A 6,114-nucleotide genomic window follows, 5' to 3' on the forward strand; every position below is an offset into this window, starting at 1 on the left:
GCAGCCACAAGCCATTATGGGCTCTGGCATAGTTTGAGTAAGTTGCGTGAGCTCTCGAAGAGGTGGACTGCAGATGTAGGGGATGTAGGTGGTACTGTCTACCCGGAGAAGAGAGTAAATGTTTCTGAAAGACTATGTCTCGATCATCCATTTCTGAAACATCATGTAGTGCGAGAAATTCAACGGAGGAGATCGAGTCTTGTGGGGAAAAGTGCAAAACCTCTGGAGAGTGTACAAACTAATCATGATTAGCCGTGTCCATGGTTATGGACATCTTGAGTATCTGGTTCTTGAATTATTGATTTGATTTCATCACGTTACTTAAATAATTTGTTGGGTTATTGATGTTAATTTGGGATTGAGTTGGGGTTACCTTCTCAATATTTTTTTAACAAACTTTGTAGTTAAATAAAATATATTCCTTTGTTGTAGGAAAAAATGGCTTTATGCAAAATTAAACCTAGAGCCTCCACCAGCCATATATGCATGTAGTGATAGATATTGTTCATCATTATTCTGTGGTGTGAATTTGCGAGTACATTCAATGTACTAACCTACATGGCTGCAACGTCTCATGTTGTAGGATTCTTATGACGAGTAAGTGATACATTAGGGTTACAATGTCTACACTCAACTTTGCTGTTAGTGTTGTTGGGAACTCCACAACTTTGTTGTTACTTCCGCTATATGGATTGAGGTAATAGTATTTACGTTACTTTATACATGTGATTTACCTCTGTTATAAATCCTTGAGTACTGTGTGTGTCAGCATACCAATCCAGGGATGACACTTAAGAACAGAGACTTGACCCATTCGGGTCGGGTTGCTACAAGATGGTATCAGAGCACATGTTGATTGTAGGACGTGACCCTAGAGACTGGCAAGCCCATAGGAAAGATTTTCTCTAAAAAAATTATTTTCAAAAAGATCTTCTACCTCTCTTATTTTCTAAATTTATCAAATATTCCCTTTTAGTTAGACCGTACTCCTTTCCCCTTTTGACCACACAAAGATACGACTAATGAGACCACTCCAAGAAGTACAAGATATCAGACAACTAAGACCACTTTGGAATAAAGAGGATTTTTACCATGCATTACAATGATGGAAACTACAATGGTTGAAGACTCCGAAAACTAGGAGAATTTGAAGGTTCTGAAGAATTTCCAGATTAGTATGACCTAGGAAGGCTACCCTTATGGAACTTGGCAGACTATGGAAGCTGTCAATACCCGAGATCAAGGTGTGTTAGAGAAAGACCAGAACATGGAGCGTAAAACTCAAAGTTTTGTCAAGAAAACCCTAAGGCAGGAGATATCAACTATGGAATGATAGTTCATGTCAATGACCAGGGCAGAAACATGGATATCCAAGATGATATCGCCCGCTTATGCTGTTGTCACCGTGCTGAGTTAAGCATGCATTTCTTCGGAAGGATTGGATGGTAGAAGGCTGATGGAGCACCTGTCAGCAAAAGATGGAGTTTTAACCTTAGTTGGTGTATCACCAGGATCTGGAGTATTACATCAAGAAGTTTAGGGTGGAACTTTAGAAAGCCGTATTTGACAAGGGAGCATTTCGTGAAGAACTCAAGACCCAGAAGCTGAAAGTAGCCAAGCTGGAGGAGCAAAACCTTGAGATACCGGAGATCTGTTAGGAACTAAAGGACAGTAGGACCATGGTTCATGCCAAGGATGTTGAAACCCAAAAGTTTGGAACGGAACTACAGAATATTAAAGGACATCACGAGAGACTTCTTGTCAACAGAGATGATCTGGCAAAAGAACTTGAGAAGGACAAGCATGATCGGAAGAAGCCCATTGGAGACATGAACAAGACTTGAAGAGTTTGGCGACTTGGAAGATTTAGTGACCTTTAGCAGACCAAACCCCTGTTATATACCTACGTTAGATCTGACGTTTGTGAGCTGTCATTTGTTTGATGTTTTTTCGACAGCCACAAATAAAACCCATCTCTTCAAAACTATTGTTTGTATTGTGTGTATCTGTAACATCCCAAATTTTCAATTTGGAATGTTATACATAGGTCATCATATGCATATCATATTTTATTTGCATTTTGGTTTGATCCTAGAAATTCTAAGCAACTCAAGGACCCACAGAGAGAGTTGGGGATTTCATTCATTTTCATATTTGAATTTTCTCAAATATTGAAAAGAGGATCTTTTTGGTTTTAATTATTTTTCTCTCCAAAAATATTTCCAAAAAATAAATAAAAGAGAGGAGATAAAATGACTTCTCCAAAATAAAAGAAAAATTGGAGGAAGAATGTTAAAATCAAATAATGATTTTATTTGGATTTTATTGCTATTATTTGAATTAGAAAAATATGCATTTTTCAAAATTGCATTTTTAGGCCAGAAAAATGTTCACTTTGTTCTAAATATTTTATCTAGACGGTGAAATTGTTTTTGGAATTTTTAGAATTTTCTTTAGAATTTATTTGGATTTTTCCTGTGACACCCCTGATTCAATCATACACTAATCATACACGCAAATGTGTACGATCAAGATCAGGGACTCACAGGAAGATATAACAACACAACTCTAGACACAAATCAAAATAATACAAGCTTTATATTACAAGCCAGGGGCCTCGAGGGCTCGAATAAAAGCTCGATACACCAGAGTCAGCGGAAGCAACAATATCTGAGTACATACATAAATTAAACAAGACTGCCTTAAGAAGGCTAGCACAAAAAGCAACACGATCGAAGAGGCAAGGCCTCCTGCCTGGGACCTCCTAACTACTCCTGGTCGTCGACGGTCTTCACGTAGTAGCATCCATCGGTGGTGGCATCTGCCTCCAGGGATCCACCATCTGGTTGCAACAACCGGAAAGAAGAAAGAAGGGGAAAAAGGGGGTAGCAAAGCAACCGTGAGTACTCATCTTCGCAAGCATCAGATCTATACTAAGTATGCATTGGTATCAAATGGAAGGTTGCATCTGTGGACTGAACTGCAGAATGCCAGAATAGAGGGGGAAGGCCTAGCCTATCAAAGACTAGCATCTTCACGCAGCTCCGAGCGTCTTGCAGCATGTAGAAGAATAAAGAATAGCATTTTAATATTTAACAAACACATTGTAGCAACAACGCCCGGAGATCCTTCCTCGACTCCCTGCGAGAAAGCAATCCTGGAGCCACATATCCATCACATATCTCAAGTATCCATTTCTAGTTATATAAGATCAGGATATAAGTCTGAACGTCCATTACCACGAACATGGTATTCGAATATATATCTTCCCTACAAGGGTGCATCGCACTACCCAACACGCTCGATCACTCTGGCCGGACACATCTTTCTGGGGTCAATGCCCGCCCTTGGAAGATCAACACGTCGTAGCCCTACCTAGGCTCAGCAGAGAGGTCCTCGCCGGTCTACATCCTAAGCACTCCGGGGTCTTGGGCCCATCGCCCACAACACTCCGGGTCGTTGCGAGCAGAGTGAATACCAGCACGGCCTCGGATGGCCAACACGATCCGACCATGCCGCACTGCTGAACTAGACGTCTGACAAAGCTTCGGCTGATACTGCAACGTCGAGGCCCATATCTATTCTCGCGTGGTGGTTAGTGCACAAAGGCCAAAGGCCAACTCAGAACAAATACCCAAACCATAGTGTATTATTGGCTTGCGGAGACGAGCAGAGACTCACGATTGAAAGTGACCCCGTTGCCCCATCTCGTGGACTTACGACAAGGGCCTAGAATGCCCGGCCGTGCCACGTCATTATCTTGCGGGTGCTCTCCGGGCCTGCCCGACTTTCACCAAGGTCTCAAGTAAAGTCAAGGTAACTGTGTGTCCAGACATCAAGGGGAAAACCCGAGGAATCACCCCCGGTGGATTCCACTCAATCTAATCATCAAGGTGAACGTAAGAGGGACCACCCTCGAGGTTCACACTTGAGGTGTTGGACGATAGAGCCGTATCGGTAATGGTGAAAGAGGAAATCACCCTCGATGACCATGACTGAATAGCTACACTACAGAATTATCATCAGGAGTGCGTTATGGGGGATCACCCTCGACACTCGATAGTAGCTCTGCAGAGTTGAGCAAAAAAAGGGGCATGATGTGATGTGAGGTGTCGGGCTCTGGGCGTCGATCACGTTGATCGAGTCGTCGATGATGAAGTAGGGGCAACAAGGACAAGTGGGGGTCACTGATGGATCACTAACCAACCTATACTAAGCAGTTTAGGATAAGTAGGTAGGTAACAATAGCAGGTACAAAAGCAGGCTATGCATCAGAATAAGAGCAAACAATAACAATAGCAAAATCTAATGCAAGCATGAGAGTATAGAATGAGCGATATCGGGATGATCAAAGGGGGGGGGGCTTGCCTGGTTGCTCAGACAAGAAGCAGGGTCATCGGTGACGTAGTTGATCACAGGGGCATCAACAGCGGTCTCGGGGTCTACCGGAGAGAAGAGGGGGAAGAAAAAGTAAATACACACAATCATATGCATAACAAGACAATAAGCGGGGCTAGACGTGTTCTAATGCAGTGCTAGGTGATACTGGCGAAGGGGGAAACATCCGGGAAAGTTTTCCCGGTTCTGGACGTTTGTGAGACAGATGAACCGGAGGGGAAAAGTTCAACGTTTGCTATGCTAGGGACGTGTGACAGACAAATGGACCGCGTATTCGGATTCGTCTCGTTGTTCTAAGCAACTTTCATGTACAAAACTTTTTCATCCGAGCTACGGATTATTTTCTATTGATTCTCCAAGTTTTTAAACATTTCTGGAATTATTATTAAATCTAAAAAGGAGATATTGCATCAGCATGACGTCAACAGTCAACCAGCTAGCTGACTGGTCAAACTGACATCTGGGCCCCAACTGTCATTGACAGAGGGGTTAACAGAGTTAAAAACTAATATTATTTAGCTAATTAACCTATTGGGCCCACCTGTTAGTGAGTAACTAGTTTAACTATTTAATTTAATTAACTAAATTCTGTTTTTTTAAAAATAGGGGGGTGTGGGCCCCACTAGCAGTGACTGGGTGAGCCCAGTTAGCTGCATTGACTGCGATCAACTGAGCCAGCCGGGTCCCTGGGGCCACTGGTCAGTGACCCAGGAGGTGGCCCTCGTCGGCCACGTCGGCAGGCCGGCGCCGGAGTGGCTCCGGCAACCAAAACCGCGGCAGAGCATCACCGGACTTCACCGGAAAAACGCTACAGGGCACGGGGAGAGGTGCAGTTAGGTGCGTTCGATCAGGCGTTCGATGCCGCATCCATCTACGACGGCCCCGTGAGCTAACTCGGCCGGATTGGAGCGCTACATCGACGGCGGCGGGTGACGCGTTCGACCAGAGTTCGAGATCGGCGCTACAGAGCGTGTGCACGCGATGTAAAGGGCTAGGCAAGGTCTATGGCGCTCCAGGAGCTCGTCGGAGCTACTGGCTCGAGCGGAGGAGCTCGGAGGCGAGCCCTACGACGACAATGGCGGACGGCGGAGCTCGACTTGCGGGCGAGCTAGCTACGGCGAAAAGCACAGTGGGAGGAGAAGAATGGAGGAAGGGAGGAGCTCACCGGGGAGACACATGATGGCCTCGCGAAAGATTTAGGAGCAACAGAGGTGCTCGAGGTCGCCGACGCACGTTGGAGCAGAGACGGAAGGGGGCGGCGGTGTTCAGCAGCTGTAGAGGTCCCCGGCTCCATCTGAAGGCTCCAGGCGAACAGGCGGACAACGGTGGCTCTCCTGGACAACACAAGCGGTCGGAGCGGTGCCGGTGGCTGTGGTGGCGATGGAGGACGGCGGCGAGCGGCGCCAGGTCCTGAGTTGAAGGTGGGGTCGATGGAGGAGCTCGGGGCCGGTCCAGGTCGCGCGGCTTGACCGAGAGGAAGGAGAGCCCGAGGCGGAGCTCGCGGGCTCGTTGGCGAGGCTAGGGCCGGTCGCTGGTTGCGGTGGAGCGAGGTGGGGCGGCGGTGACGACGCTTGGCGAGGAGGGATCTGGAGAAGGGGCGAGGGTGTGGGAGAGAGAGCGAGGGGCAAGTGGGTTGAGTTGATTCTTTTTGCAAATCGAAGCTCTTCAGTTGAACTTTCAGATTGGATCTTCTTATCTGAGTTTTACCCGTGCATC

The sequence above is a fragment of the Triticum aestivum genome, chromosome 3B, assembly GCF_018294505.1.
Source record: "Triticum aestivum cultivar Chinese Spring chromosome 3B, IWGSC CS RefSeq v2.1, whole genome shotgun sequence".
In the NCBI taxonomy this organism is placed as follows: domain Eukaryota; kingdom Viridiplantae; phylum Streptophyta; class Magnoliopsida; order Poales; family Poaceae; genus Triticum; species Triticum aestivum.